The 21,220-nt window shown below is 32.4% G+C and overlaps 1 protein-coding gene across 8 annotated transcripts in view; it reads left to right on the forward strand.

The window, feature by feature from the left end:
• The window catches only part of LOC123713134 (stress-activated protein kinase JNK), a 74,258-nt gene that overhangs the window by 709 nt on the left and 52,329 nt on the right, over positions 1–21,220 (forward strand). For 4 of the 8 annotated variants that reach the window (XM_045666656.1, XM_045666661.1, XM_045666657.1 and 1 more), the window contains exons 1-2: positions 3,144–3,279; positions 4,357–4,378. The gene's annotated coding sequence lies outside the window, so the exon portion shown is untranslated. Of the gene's footprint in view, positions 1–3,143; positions 3,280–4,356; positions 4,379–21,220 lie in introns of those variants that run through there. The other 4 variants (XM_045666654.1, XM_045666659.1, XM_045666655.1 and 1 more) reach the window with 1 other exon arrangement.

Raw genomic sequence — 21,220 nt, forward strand, 5'->3', positions numbered from 1 at the left:
TAAATATTGGATTCATGTCCACATTAAGTGTTAGTTACAAAACAAAATTACATTTTTGTTTCATTACATGTGTGATTTCTGGATTAGTAGGTTTAAGGTTGGTGGACTCAGTTACCTCACTTAGTCCATTGTGAGTAAAACCCTGGCTAATTTAGCCAGCCTAGCTCTTTCCAGTAGGACAGAGGCCTCCTGGGTACTTCACAGACTTCATATGGCAACCTCACTGCTCCAAGTATTTCACTTGATTAGTATTAGTAGAGGATTGGATTAGTATTACAATAAACAAATACATATGTATATTTAGTGGTTGTATTGTATAATCTGCTTTAATATATAATCTCTGGCAGGTTATATTAATTATAAAGCAATTGCACTTAAGTATATAAATTAATAGTATTTAGGTACTTACACCATGACATATTTTTGCTCTCTTGTGATGTATGGTTTAATAATAATGAATTAAAACATATATTTAAAGATAATTAAAATACATAGACTAAAAAACTATCTAACTAACTTATAATCTAGACTAAAAAACCATTAAACATAACATTTATAATCTATAATAATAAATTTATTACTTTTGGTTAATTTCAAGTGGTTATAGAAGTATCTATCTACCTGTTTTGAGTAACTGTTTATAATAATAGTGTTTATTTAACAGTATAGTTTAAATTGCGATTGAATTATATTATATTTTTGTTCTAGATCCATAATCAATTATCAATATGAATGATTAAACAAAAAAATAATTTTCCAATTTATATTTCTTCAACAGGCATCAGGAATGGACATGATTGGAAATATGACATCTTGTGATGAAGAAATACTTAAACTGACCCTTACTTCAATGAATACAGACTCTTTAGCTTATATGGAATTACTTAATCATACCCAGGAATTAAACTATCTTATTATGAACAGATATCAAAAAATAATTGATGATTTGACTTATCAAAATATGATCCAGCAATACATTATTGTCTTTTTGGTAATGGTTGTTGGCTTTGCAGTATTCGTTTTTGGCAGCTTTTGTAAGAATACTATAGAACATTTTAGAAATTTGAAAATAACACATAAAAATCTAAAAAAAATCAATGCTAATGAGAAAATATCTATAGAAGTAAAGGCGTAAAGGAACAGGCTAGCATTATTACTAGATACCAACATCGAGTTAAAAATCTGTATGTGTGTTCATCGTTTTGATCATTTTTCAAAGTACATTAAAATGAATATACATAACCAGATATTTAGGAGTACTGTCGGTATTCTGTGACCATGCCTATTAACAAATGACTTTGTTTTTAATGCTCAGTAAATACTCTGAGCAAGTAAAGAAAATGACTGCATTAAAGATAAGGTAAAAGAATCTCTAATAGTTTACCACTAACATATTATGACTTTCTTTTTATAACTAGGCATTTAATTTTAGTTAAGTTACTTTACATTTACTTTCCATGTTATTTAAAGTTTAAACTAATAAACAATTATTATGACATTTATATTTATTTTTAACAAAACCTTTATTTCTGTTTTTCTGATTTTTTGAAACTTTTTGTTACATGGTATAACAACGTCTGTATATAATTTAATTTATTTATATCAGTGTATTCAGAATTAGCACACTGTTTTACCTATTTAAGACATATGAGACCACCTAGTATCTATATTAATGCAGGAACATCACATTTTTTTCTACTGATTTTGGCAAATAATCTCACCTTACGAGTCTAATTATCAACACAATGATACTTTGCTGCTTATCTTAACATAAATTGAACAGCTTCATTAAAAATATATATGTAGGTTATACAGTAAAGTTTTCTGTCTTTACTGTAGCGTTCAACTATGGCTCCATCGACACTAAAAGGCAATGGTGTTGGCTAGTATTTCTGTTACCATACTAGGAACGGAAGCAATTAAGTCGTATTTTAGCGCCAACCCAATGCATCGGAAATAAAACACTTGATATTGCAAGTATAGAGCAAGCAAGAAACTTCGGCTTATCTGTATCGTGTGCCATTTGACGCCGTGCTATTCCTGCATATATTGCATTTAGGTTTCAATGTAACAACTTTTACAATTGAACAAATCCTGACTCCCACAAATACCATCCATGATGCGAAACTGATTTAAGACATGTGACATGCTTAAAGTGACCATTTATTACTTGACTCAAACGGGACTTATAACTTAAAAAACACTTTTTTAAAGTTATTTGTTTAGAAAAAGTTAAACGGCTTAAAATTTACGAATCACAAAATCCAAAATGTTAGTTGGACAGAAGAACAAATTTGTTTCAGTATACCTGGTGATGATTTCAAATAAGAATGAAACTCTCGGCACGTTTTTTTTATATTCTGCTGCTCAAATTTTCGCGCGGTTTCTTAAAACGGGACAATTTTGCGTCCCACAGTTCATTTCGGGGTCTCGTAATTGGAAAAAGGGACAGTCCCGTTCAAAACGGGATGTCTGGTCACGTTAGACATGCCGTCGTGTGTGAGCAACAAACTCATTTTTCAAGAATCTATTGTTAAAACAAATTTATTTCTAATGACTTATAAGATGTGAGGTTTTTTATTCCACGTAACTCTATAGAGGATAGAAGTGTGTCAAGTGACTACAAATAGCTTGTTTTGTGTGGCTTCCTGCCGGTACAATTACTTTACGATAATATTACTAAATATTGCTTACTACGGTTTTACTTTTACTAAGTTTTATTAATACATCTTTTAAACATCTGAACGTCTATTATATTAACGAAAACATTTTCTTCTAAACCTATAAAACAAAGTTGCACGCTCCTGAATTGCCATTTTAAAGCAAACTAAGAGATATTTTAAATCAAGGATTTAAGAGCCCTTCATCGATATTAACTACTATATACTAACCATTACTAGAAATTGATTATACTCTCAAAATAATATGATATGATTGCCACGTGCAACTGCGTATCTGCATAGTACTAATTTCAAGTTGCCCAGTCTCGCATTGTGCTAGCAATGGCTATATATAAATGTATATTTTCTTTGCCCACGCACCCCTAAGTTATCTAATACCTACGTCACAGAATATCTAAGTTTTTTATTCTTTGCCCGGGTAAGGCCTTCGCGCAGGCTTAGGGCGCAGCGCCGCGGCAGTCCCCTCGCGTTCCTTGGACTCACAACACGTTTCATCTGTAAACTGTTCCATAATTATCGTACCTTTGTTCAAATTGTGACATAAACAGTGGACTATATGTGCCAACACTGTGATTCATAAGAATTTTAAATTTCTTCGGTGAGTTTTTTGTATTACATTTTGAAATAGTTCAGTTCGTGTTGGATAGATGGCGTTGCTTCGCCGCGTCACTATTGCAGTTGTAATGTTATAATATAGCTTCTACAAAGGAATTTGAATGCTATATAAATGTAATAATTATATTCAATATTAGACACATTATCTGTGTTAAATTAAGTTCAAATCACTTGTTCTATAGACTACAAAACAAGAAAATTGTATAAATATTCTTTAGAAAGTAGGTATCTCAATGTAATCTCTCTCAATCAATTACACTTTTTATAATCCTTTTCAACTTTAAACTTGAGCTTTGGTTACCCAAAACTTCGTAACTTAAATGAGGTAGAGTCGATTTTTAAACACAATTTTAACCTTTTAAATTTTATGTTACAATATACCACGTCATTTATAAGTTAGACCGTTCTAAGAAATTGTGTTGGATGGACAACGTATGCGTTTCAGTTGGCAACAGAGTGATTTGAGTTACGTCAGAGACAGGAAGTCAATATAGGCACTCGGCTAATAGCTTAAAGCTAACACAATACGGTGCCCCTGAAGTTAGTGTAAAGCTAAAATACAAATAAAATGCAAAGCAGATATATTTGAACAGGTGGAGTAAATACAGTCCTAAATTACCATGCTTTATATTCCAAAATGAGTTGATTATATTAAGGGCAATTCATAGTTTTATATATTATACAACGTAAAAATCTAATTACTTAAAATTACCGTTACGAGTTACAAATAAATTCTCAAAGGTATTCCTCCATTTCATTGAGCTAAGTTGAGGACAAGTCGTCAGACTTCAAAAGTAATTACGCGAATTAGATAATAACTACTCTGCCAATTAGAGTTCAATTCGCTTTAACCCAACTGGGGTTTAGTTCGTTAGTGTTTACTTACAGATGGATGGATGTTTTGTATTTTCGGGCACTGCGGAATTTCAGTATGAACTATTTTTCACATTTAGTCCAAAGCGAGTATATAAAATCCATTTGGAAAAGTTGCGGAACATAAAAACATAATTTATAACACAAGTGTTTTCATGGAATATTAATAACACTTTTTTCTTTACAGATATAACATCTGCGTCGCTGTGGTAAGTTTTAAGTGCTATTTCACTTCGTTGTAATTTGCGTAGCCATACAAATTTCGTATTTCGTGAAGTTCGTAGCGTTGGCCCTACGACACGTAGCTGTCAGCGCGTGTAGCGCGTAGATGAGTTTAGTAGGCTTGGATGCTGTAACAACACTCCCCATGAGTTAAATTATTTTTTGCGATAAATTTTCTTCATTTTTTTATTATATCTAAAATTGTTACTTAGATTGGAAACGTTAGCTATAATACAAGCTACTTTAATCTTACTTATATACAACAGTTTATTTATTTTTTCGGACTTTCAGTTTTTTATAGTAAATATCCAGTGGTGCTGCGTTCTTATGGTTTTCATCTCAGTTTCTATCTGTTTTCTTTATAATTATTTCATTTATAGACTAAAAAGTAGCTTTCTGGGCTTGACACATGTCGTATATTTTTGAGTGGAATTAGCAGCAACGTTATTTACAGCTAGGCTATGTACAGCTTATGATGTTCACCTTCACTGTACAAGTGTTAAGAGAGAAAGAGAACTCCATTACCGGAATTTCAACGCACGCTTAAATCACTGGGCCAACATCATCACAGACCATCTTCTACAGTACATGTATTCAATATATTATATTTAGAAGGCTATGTAATATTATAATATGTTTTCTATAAAATTTATATTTTCAAATAATAAATGCGGTTATTATATGTCTAATATTATCTGCCCTTAGTCGTAGTCTGAAGAGAGTAGTTAGCGTGTCTTGGTCTCGCCGGAAATCAAGTTCTATTTATTGAATTCTCAATGAATTATTGATTGCAAGGTGTGCCAGGGGTTATTTCTGGCCCTTTATTTTGCAAGTGTTGGCGTTCTCCGTCGCTTTGAAAATATTTTGATTAACGGATTTTTTTAAATACATTCTTCATACAGTCTTTTGATACATTGTGATTTTTTGTCAACGGACCCAAGAGTTTTTTATATTTAAATACGAACTATTGAGAATATACACAACAAATTTATAATTGCCGTACATATTCGTGTAAAAAATTGGAGAAAAAGGCAGATACTATTACGGCTGATCACCATTTGAGCCAAATGGGTAAGTGCATTCTTCCCTTCAAATCCTAAATAACTTTTTCTCAAACCCAAGACGTCGCATACACACGACATACGACATTTTGTAAAGGTTGTTTTATACCTAAGGCTCGTATTAAATCATGTCATAGCACTGTCAAAATTCTGAACATACATAAAAACTTGTTATACGACTCCTATTTTGTTTATTCAAACAGATTCAGTTCCGATTTAAATAGAACTTTACAATCCAATATGTCAGCAGGTCGCAGTAATATTCCAGGCATGTTTGCCAATACGAACTTTCGCGAAACTTCCGTCCGCTCTGAACAAACCTCTTGGCTAACTCTAAGTGCCCTGAACCCCAGGATTTAAGAGTAATATATTTATATATACAGGACAGTATAGTTTCTTTTTGGACTACTGAGAAGCTATTTTTAATTCTTAAACTAAGTGATAAATTGCCCTATTAATCTTGCCGTTGGTATAAAATACATAAAAGCGGTTTCTACGAAATAAAATTTGAAATTGTTTTCGTCGTCGTAAAGTGACAAAGTTCTGGAAGCTTGTGGTGTTTGAAAGTGAGCGAAGTTGTATAACTTTCATCGATATTCTAGACTAACGCGGTGCAACGTTCTATAACAATTTTCTGTATATCTAATGTAGATAAATCAGTTCCGAGCGTTATCCTAATGAACGTAGAAAATAAAACAGGCAGTAACTGCATGTAAATAAGTCAGAATAAGAGCAGTGTTGACCTTCAGCGTGCGACTCTAATTCGACCTCAATCTTAGGTTCGATCCCCGGATGAATTCATGGAGTTTCAAGTCTCTCGAACGGTGAAGGAAAACATCGTGAAAAAACCGGCTTGCCTTAGATCTAAAACGTCGACGGCGTGTCAGGCACAGGTTCACAGGTTGATCACCTACTACCTTTTAGATTAACAAATAATCATGAACCATACAAAAACCTGAGGCCTCTACCGCAACTAATTATTTTCGTTATTTTAAGGAAATAATTACATTTCATTTAGATTGTTAATTATCTGTCATGTGTCAAACCTGACGTTATATTTTATATTAATATCGAGAGTTTTAAGTCTGTGGAAACACGCGACTATTTGCTTGTCACTACTTTAAAAAAGATACAAAATTTAATAATGCCGAATAATGAAACTCCAGAGGTAAATAGCATTCCCTTTACCGCTTAGACATTTAAAGTTCAAAGAATTTAAGTTAATTTTCTTTGAGTACCACACAGAACCTTATTGAAGTTGTTAACTGTTTTTTTTTTATAGAACGGGCCAAACGGGCAGAATGTGCATCTGATGTTACGTGATACCGCCGCCCATGGACACTCTCAATGCCAGAGGCCTCGTGAGTGCGTTGCCGGCCTTATAAGTGCTAGGAAACTGTGATTTCAATCTAGTTATAAAACACATTGTAATTAGTTTTATAAAACACATCGCTCTATTACATGACTTAGGTAAGATTCAGTCGAAACTTAGTGCTAAGTGTAAGTGTTTAAAAATGTTGAGGTACGGAAGTCAAACTTATATCTTGACTTTAAAATATGTACAGAACCAGTCCTGACTGAAGTCCAACTTCACAGCAAATAAAGCATTATTGCCTTAATATCTAAAAGTAACTCGCTATCTATTGCCATTCAGAAATCAATATTCAATAATTCCAATGCGACATTCTCGTTCTTTGATTAACGTCTCTGAACTGACACACAGTTAAACATCAGAAACACAACTCCGAGCTGAATGTAATTGTTGAAGTCTGGTCGTTAATGTCCCCTCTAATGTAAGGGCAAAGATACACGAAGGTATATGTAGCAAGAAGACATTAACAACTGTAGTGATTTATATAGTTATATATTTCTTGAACTGTACATATCTGGTGTAATTGTTTAATATTTAGCTCTTATTTTAAATCGAGTTTGTGTAGAAACTACTTTGGTGTTAAAAATATTTTAAACTGAGTTTGAATTCCAATTAAAACTTAGAGTTCTACAATAAAATAGCGTATCAATTGTTAAATAGTCGGCAATGCACTCGCGATATACATTTAATATGGATGACGTTAACATATCGAGAATACAGTGACATCAGTGGCTTCACATATAGAAAGATATAACCCTACATAAATTCATTTTAAACTGCGCCAGAGTGGAGTTTGTGTATTATGGCAGCATTTTTTATGACCTTGTTAATGTATTAAGAGGCTAGAGGCTCATCTGGCGTCCCATTGACACTCACATTGCGAGAATGCTCGCAGGTGCGTTGCCGAGCTTTTAATAATAATCGTTATATTTAAGCCAATTTTCAAAGGTCATACAAACTCTCATGCGCAATTCGAGAATTATCACTGAATAAATTCAAAACTCTAGCTGAACGTTAATTAATCTAAATAATTATTTAAATAATCCTAATCCTTGCCTGCTCTACGCCCTTCTCTTGCGAACTGGTAATAATTGTAAATTAAGAATCGATTTAACATCTTTTCGGTTGACGTTCATAAGTGTACTTGGTTACCAATATGAATAAAGTTTCCTTGAGTTTGAGTTAATTTTATCACATATAACTTAACGCCAAACCTATCGGAATCTACGAAGCGGTTACAGCATTACCATACTATTGCCCTATAGCTTATTGGGTATACCTACAGGTTCCCCTTCAAGACGTTAGGGTGCGTTCAGCCGCGGGCTATCAGGTAGGGCAACAATGGGAATTTTGTTTATTACAAGTATACCATCGACTAGGGAGCAAGTTTTAATTGAGTAAACGTGTAAGGTCGGCACAATTTATTTGCTACTGTAGTTTATAAAAGCAAAACTAAATCAATTATGGCTCGGAACTAAGTTTAAATGACATATAATGTCTAGTGAATAGTTATTAATATTATCAGTTGTAAATTTCGTGACTGATAATATTTTCCCATATCACCGCGACGGTCCAGAACTGAGCTTTGGCTGTTTTTGAGGCCTACCACTGTAAGACCACCTGCCCACTAAAGTATTTCCGAACCAATTCGACATAGGGTCCTTCAAGGATAGAGCGTACCAATTCTTAAAAACTTGGCAACGCACTTGCGGCCTCTGGCATCGAGAGAGTCCATGCTTAATCTTTATCACTTAACAGCAGCCTCCTATAAAAAAAATAAGAGTATAATATTTTACATTGGCAGTAACATTGTTTAGAACTATAGAAGAATTTATGATAGAAAATAATTACAATTGTGATCAAAATAAAGCATTTTGTCAAGAACAGTTCTACAATAAGTAGAATCGTTGATTGCATGCCTTCATCCGAACAATGAGGAGCAGCGTGTCGTCGCGGATGTAATTACGTGGGGAGTACCTGCCTGCCACTTGTAACGACACTGATCGCATCCCTATTTTACGGGACGAGATTCGTCCTATATCTTTTATAAAGATTTTCTATTTGGGATTCTTTGGTATTTTCATAAACCTATCTAACAATTGAATGCAAGTTTGTTAGTTGCTTTTAAATGCAATAAAAAATACACAGGTTTGTCCTAATTCTATTTAAATCATGTCAGCTTATAAAATGTTACTATAATTCGTTTATAACCTCCTATCAAATAATACTTGTATTGTAACAAAATGAACAAATTGGTTGCGTTTCATTGCAATAGAAATTACGTAGCTTGTACTTTCGAGTATGCATTTATATGTATGTCGCAAATTCGAAGAGATTGTTATTAACCATTGTCCGTTTTGTTTATTTTATAATGGATCAGAAAGAAATTCAAACTCAACGATCAATAGCAGTTCTGACAGATTGACAGTTTTAGAACCTGTAAGATGTCTATGATATTGCGTGGTGTTGCCATTCTAATAAAACAAATGACAGTGTTCCCTTTTATTTAAATGTAAATATTGTATTTATTTATTCGTGATTTTATTCTTTACTTACAGTTTTTGATGATTCAATTGTATTATTTTATATATGTTCAAGTCGTCTGTGTGTCTGTACTCAGTCTTTATATATTCTAGTAAAACTAAAGCAGTTTGAGCAGCTAACCGTGAGATGTAGTAATTGGAAATGCGACGTACCCACCTGCTGTCTGGTCCCACTTACACGATTACACCCTAGGGTTCAATAGGTATAATCTATAGCATTTTTATTAAGTATTTAAACAAGATCTTAAAAACTAAGTACCTAGTTTGATAAATAAGAATTCCCACATGTAGGTACTAGGTAAGCTATCTAAAAACATTATATTAGAGTGGACGACGACACTTTTACAAGCCTAAAATGAAAGTTACCAAAGACGCATTCTTTGCTTAATAATAGAAAAAAATATTAGATAAAAAGTTGTGGTAATATATGAGTAGTAAGTAGGTACAAATAATATTTTTAAAGTGAAACTTCTTTAGGCGCATGAGTAATTTTTTTAAGGATGAAACGAAATAATAATAATATTAGATGTGCAGCGTTTTTGTCTAAGAAAAGGGAGAGAGGAAATGAGATCGACTCAGAGAGAGTGAGAACGGGTAAACTCAGCATGAAGCAATTAGCCATAGAGCGAGAGTAGGGAGCAAGCAAGTGAGAAAGATCGAGAGAAAGCGTAAGCGAGATTGAGAAAAATCATATCATATACTGGTACATGATCATCTGTTGGAGCTTTTACCTTAGTAATAATTAATTTACAAAGAAGTTTCACGTCTGAAATGTTTACTTTGTACTCAACTTTTTTTATTAAGCAGTGTTGTCGTAGTGGCTTGAGCGTGTGAGGTCGTAGGTTTAAACTCCGTCTGTTATTCAATGACTGTTTTTTCTATGTGTGTGTTAAATATTCTTTCGTACTGTGAACGTAAGGAAAGTGGATTGCCTTAGTCTCATGATATCAGGCTAAAAATCTACTTGTCCATTAGAAATAAAATGTCGAAAATTTACAAAGAAAGTTTGTGAAATTGCTTAGATTTAAACAGTATATACGTTTCGATAGTTATGCAGATTCTCGCAAATATTTCAGCAAGTCTTATTATTTTTGTACGATATTCTTAATGGGTGGATAGATAGCCCTTCTTTGCTGTCGTTAATTTGTCACAGAATTGACCACCACCTTGAGCGACAAGATAGTTAGATAGCATGTACCTAGTATGATCACGAATTACCTGCATAATGCCAATGTTTAGGGTTTTATCTAACAATGATGATGATATTTTCCTCCTCACCAAAAAGGATATGATAAAATATTAGAAGAGGCGAGACGACTTTGACTTTGATAAGCAGTTACATTTTAGTTTTTTCTTTAAAAATATTAAGTATTTATTGTCCTTTGCTGAATGTTAAATTTCAGTTTTCTTTAATTATTTCTTCATATATATTGTAATATGTCCTGGCTTTGTGTATTGTCTAAGTGTTTGATTTTATAATATGTATACTAATAAATAAATAAATAAAATTACAGAAATCTGTGACCAAAACTACGGTCGCTGGGGTTTTTAGATTTGAAACATTTTTATAACATTGTATTATAATTGTATATTTTTATAATGTTTCTGTGTTGTTTAACAGTAAAATGTGCACAGATATTTAGATTATTAGGTAAACGCCAATTAATAATAATATACTCAAATCGCTTGTTTGTCGTACGTAAATTCACTTACATGGACACGCAATCAATTAGTCCTGGCTGATCGATGCACACGGTTTAATAGCTGAGCGTACCGTATATATAAGTGGATTTATTCTATTACCCTGCCTCGATAATTTGTTTGCATGTTAAAGTTTTTGACGGTGACGTTTTCGTATTTGTTTGAATGTTAGTACATATTTGTACTAACATTCATATACATAAATAAATAAAACTCAGTGGAGCTTCAATCTTTTTAGGTCTGGGCCTCAGATTTTTTAATTTATTTCATGATAATTTGTCATTCTAATAGGTGACTAGCCTTCTGTCACAACCACGCCGTCGACATTTTGAGCCTAAGGCAAGCTTATAACCCACGAAGGAAGAAAGTCCATTGGTGCACGGCCGGGGATCGAACCTACGACCTCAGGGATGAGAGTCGCACGCTGAAGCCACTAAGCTAACACTGCTTAATATTAAACATATAAACACAGATTTATTACATTATTGCCCCCGCGAACTTCGTTTCCCCACTTCGTTTCCCCTTAATATGTATTTTACTTAGCCTCTCATTTTTCATCATCATCACTTAGCCAAACATTTTCATTGCATAGAAACTTGGCGTTTCCGGAATAGAAACCTCAAAATTAAATTAAATTACATTTTTCAATTTTATTTATTAGTTTCCAACCTTTTTCGCAATAAAAACCTCCGAGTTCAAGGAACAAATAAAATTCATTTTTATTTATATAGATTTATATTACTCGGTTACTAGACAAATATTTGGTTCCTTGATTAGATGCTGTTGCCATATTAACGCCTATATTGCCATGAAATGTCTAACTGCAATATTCCCTGGATTTTTATAAAATTGACACATTAAAAAGCATTCGAAAATGTCTATGTGTATAATTTAGAAGATTGAGTCTGACATTCTGTAATTTCTTTTTATTTAAGTGTTTATTTCCTGAAAAACTTTAATTTTATTCCGGTAAATATAGTGCTGCACGTTTCTATATATGTATAAAATTGTATATATAGATTTCAATGCGCTATTACGTATCATCTACCGTTCTAATTTTTTAATTCGTAGTTCAAAAAACCCGGTTTAGGTACAGTATGAACTTAGTAATAATTAAGTTTAATTTTATGTAATGTTTTGTCAGCAACATCTTAATTAAATTTGCAATTTTGTCGACTGATTTTAACCTAGAACAAAAAAAATGTTTTAGAAAATTCTCGGAATATAAAAGTTATTTTTGGAGTGTCGACCCCAACCCGTCCTTAGTACGATACATAATTCGGGGCTGTCCTTCATTACGACGTAACAACGGTAAAATATTAGCGCAGTCTCTAGTGTAATGAAAAAAAATCCTATGAATAATACCTTCATTGGTTTCATAAAAAAACGAGTTAACCATGATAGGCCAGAGATGAACGCAAGTTCAGCTCTGTACTTTAAGAGATTAAACAATGTCTATGGTTAGAAAACTTTGAGGTATTTACTACGGCTAATAAATTAACTACCGGTCAGTTATTAGATAGCTTAATAAAAAACAGTTGAATTTGTTTATGCATTTGTCGCGCTCCTAACAAGACTGCTATTGTTACATTTATACAAACCACAGTGGGCTTCAAATCTAATATACCATTATTTAGATTGAATTATTCTGTAAAAGAAAATTTATTTCTGGGAACTATGTATTTTTGTTTTAGCGTTTCCTTAGAGCGGTAAATGTATTCCAGTTACGTGAGTCTATTATATTCATCTTATTTTGACAGTAATAATTTTAAATGGTGTCGTTAACCGGAAATGTTCTCCCTGGTCCTTCAAATATGTATAGCGCAATTATAAAGCAATATTGCTGTACAATTTACCGGGCGTATTCACAATAACTAACGTACAGTCTAGGCATATCTTACCTGTCAGTGATATATGGGAAACGTGTCTCAATACAGAAGACACAAAGCAGCCAATAATTCAATTTATTCTGCCCTAAAATGATAAATTTTTTTGGTCTTGTATCGTATGAAACCCCAATCATTTTTGTTGTCATATCTGAAAGTTACGGAAAATAGAAATAAATGTTGTTTATTTTACAATTATCATATGAGACTCACCAATATGTTATTCGATATTACATATATATTATTTGTTTTAAATAATAAATACTTTAAAAAGTATTTGTAACATTTTCGTGGGACCTATCAAAAATTATATAAAATTAATTACCAACTTAGGCTACTGTAGGTACATCGAAAGACTAAAGAGATTTTTATGATCGACTGAAATAGTCATTTAAATATTAAAGAAGATGTATTGACATTTACGGTATGTATACAATGGAAATGAACAAAATGAAAAATTTTATATTCTATACGGTACTTGTATACATTTTCATAAACCACAATTGTTTACATTTGTATGGGTGAGACGATCTTCACATAATATTCACACAGAGTTCTAATATATTCAAGGGTTTTGTTCTGTGAAATATTAAGTCTAGACACTTTTTTACATATTAATAATACGTATATAGTCATTTTTGGTGATATTAAATTAAATTGTCATATTATGTATTAAAAAAACGACTGAAACGTAGGACCTTTGTAAATGTGAAATTATGCTTCAAAATTAGATTAGAAAGATTAGAAAGATTACTAGAAAAACATTGGTTTTTCTTAATACTATAATTTCAGCTAACTTCATCATTTCTTTTTACGATTTATCTAACCGACTTTCTGTTATAAGTTCTTTTTTCTAGTTGAAAAGATAGAAAGAATAAAAAGGCCTTTAAAAATAGTGTTATTTTTGCAACACTATGAAACAATGTATCAAACTTTATAAGCTAGAAAAGAAATACAATTCAATTATATTTTAAACCCGCTAAAGTAGACATATAGAGAAAGCTTTTAAAAAAAAAGTTCTTATCAATAGGAAATAATTTTCGATGTCTTAATCTTGACAGTATTGGCTCAGCTGTGTTCGTTTCAAGGTGAGGCCTCTCGCCCCACCGTCTAGACAACTGGCGCCATAGACCGTACATTTTTCATAAACGAAACTAAAGTGATATTTAATAAGAACAAATAGTAGGAGAAACTAATACTAAGGGTGGTAAATGGTGGCGTCTGATATAAGAATATTGAAAATAAATTTTATTTTGCTCCAGCAAATTTATTAATAGCTTTTAACTTGGTTTTATCTTGAGTTCCTCATAAGTTATTATTTATATTTATAGAACAAGTAAATAAATTAAGAGCCAATTACGTATCTCTATTGAGACTGGCCATTTACGCAGGAGATCTAATGAGACACTCCGAACGTGCTCATACGAGGTTTGGGAGTATTTTTTTCTTCGAAAAACTAATGTCGTGTTTCATTTTACATCACCCGGGATTTTCAACAATCGATCAACCGCTTGCTGCTCCTATTCTTAGTTTACATAGAACTGTAATAATATTGTCGCGAAGGAAACCAATATTTATTTTTATAATAGCTTAGGTTTTAAGCACCAGCACCATAAGAAGCCACATATAGTTTAGCAAATCGCAACAACGCGCACTTGTCAATTTGTTGTACGGGGTGAACACCCTCTGAATTATTGATTGGCCCCACGCTGTGACGTCAGCGCTACATTTATTAGCCCCACGCAACACACCTCGTTATCTATATAAACGGTAAAGTACTGCATTTTCTTTTTCATTCTGTTCGAAAACGACACCAACTGTTGAGACATCTGCGCCAATGTAACTCGAAATAGACAAGTTTCGAAGTTCTATATTTGAAATAGTAAATTGATTAAAAGACGGAAATGTCTTTTTTATAAATTTTAATACCCGCTCATTCTTTAGTTTTCGTAGTAGTCTTTTGAATTTGTTTCCGAGCATTTTTTTGGGTTTGTTAAAAGGGGTCAGCCATGACCACTAAATAAACATTTTAATGGCCTAGCCCAGCAAACAGCCGTCGGCAATACGAACCGTGGGATGAGGGATGTTATGGGGTTCGACAGATAGAGGGGTTGCTATGCCAAAAATAGATTTGTATACGAGTTTCGAAGGTAGTGCGGATTTAATTTGAATGTATGAATCGTTCTCGCAGTAAGTGGCCAATTTAAGATGAAATGTATTAAGATCGAAATACATGACTTTATAAAAAAAAGTTTAATTTCTAAAAATTAAATCTTTGCGTCTGAAGTTTAATTAGGGAAGTTGCTTAACTTTTAATTTTGAATTTAAAACTTAAATCGTTGTAAATCTTGTTCTTGTTGCGTCGTTAGAGCAGTGTTGGTCTAGTGGCTTGAATTTGGACCTCTCAACCCTGAGGTCCTGCGTTGGAATCACGACTGTGCACCAATGGACTTGGAAACTGGCATGACTTCAACATGGATGGCATGTTGCAAGCACTGACTGAACAATTATTAGAAGTCTATGGTAGCCATTGGTTTTATTAAATGTTTCTTGTTTCATTAATTCGTCGAATCCACATTATTAAATTTATAAATGAATGTCGAATTTTCCAACGAAACAAGCACACTTAATGTACTCATAATATTGAAGCCACATAAATACGGTTTAACGGCAGAAGTCAGCCATGTCGTGTTCCATATCACTCGACCTAATTAATCGATAAAAATCAAGTACATAACTCTTCAAACAGAATTACGTTTTAAAGCCCACTTATGCCTTGCCGTTAATTGACAGACTTACGGATTAAGCCTTTTTAAATATTTCGCGAGGACGCGCCCCGCTACGTTTCGTATTAATTTTATTTTGCCCGCTCATTATTTCGATGCGGTACTTGTTCTTCACCGCTATAACGAGTTTTTATAATATTTTTATTCCTAACGAAGGTTTCCTCTTAATCCTTGTCGGTTTTTCATCACATAATACTTTTTCGTTAAATATATCCTACTTTTGGCAATATCATTAATCATTCTTAAGTAAGTTCTATAAATACACCAAATTACCTTTAATATAAATGGTATAAATCAAATATATCGCGTGACCAACTGGTATTAACTTAGTTACCTATAAAGCTAGCCGTTGTTCCTTAATACTAACAATACTGATTGTTATAAAACTTTATTGTTTGCTACGCATTTGCTACGACGTACCAAAGATTAAAAATGTTTATTAATTTGGTGGAATAGTTAACACTGTATCTTTGTGAGTTAGCATTATCATTCTGGAATGTGGGACATACTGTGTCTTGAAACTAAGCCTAAAACTATGCCACAGAAGCATGTTTGTCGTGATTCAGTATTAAATGGTATGTAAAATATTTTACATTATTTTCAGCAACTCTCAAACATGGCTTATGCAAATTGAATGAATTCACTCAGTTAATTGAGACAAGTGAAGTTCTAATTTAAATTCATTCTATTATTCTTTGTGCTGATTCTTCGATCATGGAATTTTGTGACGTACTACAATGTTATGATGGCTGAAATTTCATTAAACAATGTTTTATCGGTTTAAATGGAATCTGAGCTATGCGAATTTGGAAATAGTGTCTAGATTTCTGGAACGTAGATTTGTTGAACTTTACTATGGCACACACACAAGTTTGAGTCTAATTTTCCACTGTACCTAACTGTAGCTAGTTTGTAATATTATTCTCAGCGTCTGTTGGTATTTCTACTCGTTGGTATTTTTTTATTATTTTTCAATTGTTTTACAAAATCCTTGCATATATCATGATTGTATAATAAAATGAAAAACTAATATGTTTAATTTGAAATATTATAGGACCGATTAAAAATTTTACATTTACTCGCAAATCGAATGATATCAAATACGTTTTAAATACTCAAAAATTCAAATTATAGCTACTCAAATAGAGCCTTATTTCGCTGGAGGTTTTGTTCCAATGAAACAAAACATCCGGCCTTGTTTCTATTTGCACGGGTCCGTCTAATTGGTTACATTTCAACATCTGGGCATTTCGGGGTTTTTTCTACAAAAGGTTTGAAATGAGAAATATGTTATGTTTGCATTGCATATATTTTTCCACTTGTAAGTGTATGTACACTGTATTACTAATATTTCTATTATATTGACATTTTATATAATTTAAATGTTATTTATAGAAAAAATAAACGGCTAGTGAGCTTTTTCCATCACTGGAAATTTTACCTATAATAATAATTATACCTATAGGTACACTGTTTGTGGAGTTAAGTTAATGCAATTACTCGGGCTAGCTGTCACAGTCAGGAGAGAATTAGCAGTGCTTAGATTATTATTAGAATGGGTTGCTTGCTGTCAGATGTCGTAGGAGCTCGTATTTTATTCAAGACGTCTGTGGTTTGGGAAACTTAATCTGCAAAGACACTTTTTTTAGTGTCTTATGTTAGGTATTCTATTTTGTATGTGCATGCGGTGTTTTTTTTCCAATCTCTGGGTCTTGAATGCGATGTGATCGAGTCCAATTATTGAAATATTTCTTTTCTATTTATCTTGTGATTTTAGTATAAAATGTGATATGAAAATTGTAATCAGATCACGTTTTTCTAAACATGGCTACGGTGTAGCATCTACACCCTATTCTCGTTGACAATAGACACGTGTTGTAGCACAGCTACGATCATTAAAGTAGTGGCGTAGCGCGTGATGACGCAAGTATTACGTGTAAGTTATGTCTATTGAAAATTAAGTAATGTTATTTTAATTTATGTTACATCAATGATCTTATTAATAAATTCATTCAGTCAAACTACAAAACTACATATATCAGACTGAATTATGCATGATATAATTGTTTATGATTTTAGTTTATAGTTGTGTATATTTATAACATTGAGAGGAAGGCAGTATATTTTGGTAATTCTAGTTAATATCGAGTGAGCTTCCTGTCTATTGTATAAAAAAGTATATTAATAGATAATTATATATTATTTAAATAAATCGAGCATTCATCAATGGTCTATGAATACAAGGCCCCAGATGAACCCAGGCAATCCTACGACATGGACTGCTATGTGCATCCTTTCTCACTATCATCCATCAAGATTATTCTTTAATTGAGATATTTCTCCAATAAATAATAATTAATAATAATAATATGTTGTGAATCGTGCGATAAATATATTTTCTCGTCTGCATCCAATATGCGGTCGTTTGACATGCAAAGTACAACAGTGTTGTATCATAAAAACACGTTCTTATCTCGAACATTAAATATTAATACGTCCCCTCGGTATAAATAATTCTGAACGGCAATAATTCTTTGATTTTCCACCTTTGACGACGAGTATTTGAAATATGATCTATGCGTCCTTGTGAATTCTTAATAAATTTAATTGTTGCACTAAAATGCATGTCTATATAATAAAATATATGATATAAATATTAAAATCTGCTTATTTTTTACTATTGTTTGATTCATTTGCAGGCAAGCGCATTGGTATTTTGAAACTATTATTTATATATTATAAAGAGGAAAGATTTGATTATTTATTTTATTAGACTCCAAAACTACAGGGATTTTATCTTTACGTTATACCTGATGCTATGCTATGGAACATGTTATGTATGAAATTACGATTGTGTAACACAAGATATGAAAAATACCAATCGTGTATGCTGCGGAAACTATTGACAATAGAGCAAAGAGATTTATGTATTTAGATTTACGTATTATACATTTTTGTAGAAGACATCAATATCGACAAAAAAGTCCATGATATGTCTAACAAAAGAACATCTTCTTTCAACATCAGATCGTGATACGGCGAAATTAATACGGATGAAATAGCATAGGACAGCTAGTTGAAATAAACTCAAATGCGTGGGAACATACATTTTTTCATTTGTTTCTTTGAAGATTTTATAGGATGACTATCAAACCGATACATACGTTGTTGAGCCGTTCGAATTATTAATTGCATAGATTGTAAATTGAGTTGCGTAATTCAATCCCGCGACCTCGTTTTTATAAATCAAACGAATATTTATTTTTTATCCTAAAATATAAAATACATGACACTAGAATATATATTCTCGGTCTTGTAACTTGGAGTTTGTAAGTATTCCTCAGCCGGATTTACAGAAACTTTTCTCCCTCTTGTACGCTTAATGAACTTTTGCAGTTTCACAGGAATTCATGCACTTTGCCTTTACAGAAATTTCATATCAAGCCGTAAAAGAAAATATCTCAAAACTGGCAGAATTGTAGAAAATATTCCTGAGAGTCCTGACTTACCGCTGTCTCTTTATGTCAAAGGTATTGCATTTTAACATAGGAGAGACATAGTTTAAGTCTCGTGCCTATGAATCAAAAATCGACGGCTTGTGTCGGATATCAATAAGTTACCAATTGGAACACTTAAGTAACAGAAATAGGAGCCAAGCGCTGTTATTATTATATCATTCATTAATCTAAACCTATAGTGTGTACCACAAAGGTTCGGTTCGGTGGCCGTCGATTCACAATTTTATACTAAAATGAGTCCTGAGTACATACTCAGGACTTATTATTCTTCTATTCTACTTCGGTTTCTATATATCCTTAACAAGAAGAAATGTATACAAGTTTTAGTCGTAATATATATTAAGGGATTATATTAGTTTGGGACCAATAATAGGTTAGACTGTTAAAGCCAGAATTTGTGGAAACCCCGGAAATGAAGGTTCCTGTTAGGTTAGGACTGTCGCGTATTATGAAACAAAACCTGAAGCTCGGTGTTTATCGTCGATATACAGGCTATACGTTATATATGCTCTAAATCAATCTTTACAATTGAAGAAAGTGGTTCGATCAAAACGCCTTCTGTCGCGATACGCAAATGAAAAACACAGAAATATCCTCTTTATGGATGAAAAATTTTTCACGATTGAGGACCACTTCATTAAAAAAAATTGTAACAGAACTTATGGCTGGACTAGGTATAAAATATTTTAATATACTTGAAAAGGTTCAAAGAAAAGCCACGAAAATAGTCAGAAAACTTAGGAACAAACTTTATAAAGACCGTCTGAAAGCTCTTGCTGATTTCGGAAAAAGACAGTTAAGAAGTAATCACATTTTAATCACATTCAAAACCTTTGAAATCCTTATCGGCCACTAGAATGTTCCAAGAATTGAGAAACTCTTTATTTCAAGCGAGAACACATTTGAGGGATTTTTAAAACTGAAGTCCACTCAATATTATACGAATTCCCTAAAGAACTTGGACAACTGGAACAAATCCGCAAATACGCGCATCAACTGTGTGTCTATCTACATAATAATAATAATAACCGTAATATATGTGGTTGAAGTGTGACAAAATTTCGTCTCTGTTACATTATAAAGGTTTCTGAACTCTTTACAAAATCTTAGTCCAATTTAAACTTACATAGTTTAGCCTTGTGAAAATATAATCTCAGTTCGTATAAATATTAAACATGTAATTAGGACGAACTGCGACCATACATAATTTCTCGCGACTGAGGTGGGCACTTTATCAGCGGAGGTGTCATTGTCCTCGGAGCGCGAGGGTTGCCACATTAAAAAAATTACTAAAGTTTATAACTAAACAAAATGTTGATCTCATTTGTTGTTTTTCGAGTTTGGTCAATACAAATTTGTTTTGAGTAATTTTGGTTGAAAATTATTAATAAAATTATTTTTAAAACAGTCAGAAATCTTTTTATTACGTCTTGCAGTGATAAACATTCCCTTCTTTTACCAGTGTGTCTACTGCATTTCTAAGGAAATGTGTTTTATATCTGTTAAACGAGGAACTTAAATATGTCGATACATATAATGTATATTTTTAACAAATCTAAATTTTTCATTACAATTAAGAATAGTAGTTGACGGCCCTAAATTGAACCCTATCTTAAAGTGAGACAGCAAATATGTCTCGCTCAAACGGATATAAATGCCTCTGCGTCTTTCAATTTGTGCCTAAATGTAAGGAGCATTTATGTTTGTAATTATTTCTTGATTAAGTTTGCTCGCTGAATTACACTTAATCTTTATAGTCTAGGACTTATTTGTGAAGTTATTGTATAAAAATATGTATGAAAGGTATGCAAATCAAAAAGAAATATGTCCGTCAAGGAAACGCCCTTTACTGATTGAGTAAATACTAGTGTTATTGCTACAATTGATAATTTTCAAAGGAAGTTAGGACATTAGGAAGAAAAATAAAAATTGATATAACACATCAAAAACTAAACTATCTAA

This window comes from Pieris brassicae, chromosome 8 (genome assembly GCF_905147105.1).
Source record: "Pieris brassicae chromosome 8, ilPieBrab1.1, whole genome shotgun sequence".
NCBI classification, from domain to species: Eukaryota; Metazoa; Arthropoda; class Insecta; order Lepidoptera; family Pieridae; genus Pieris; species Pieris brassicae.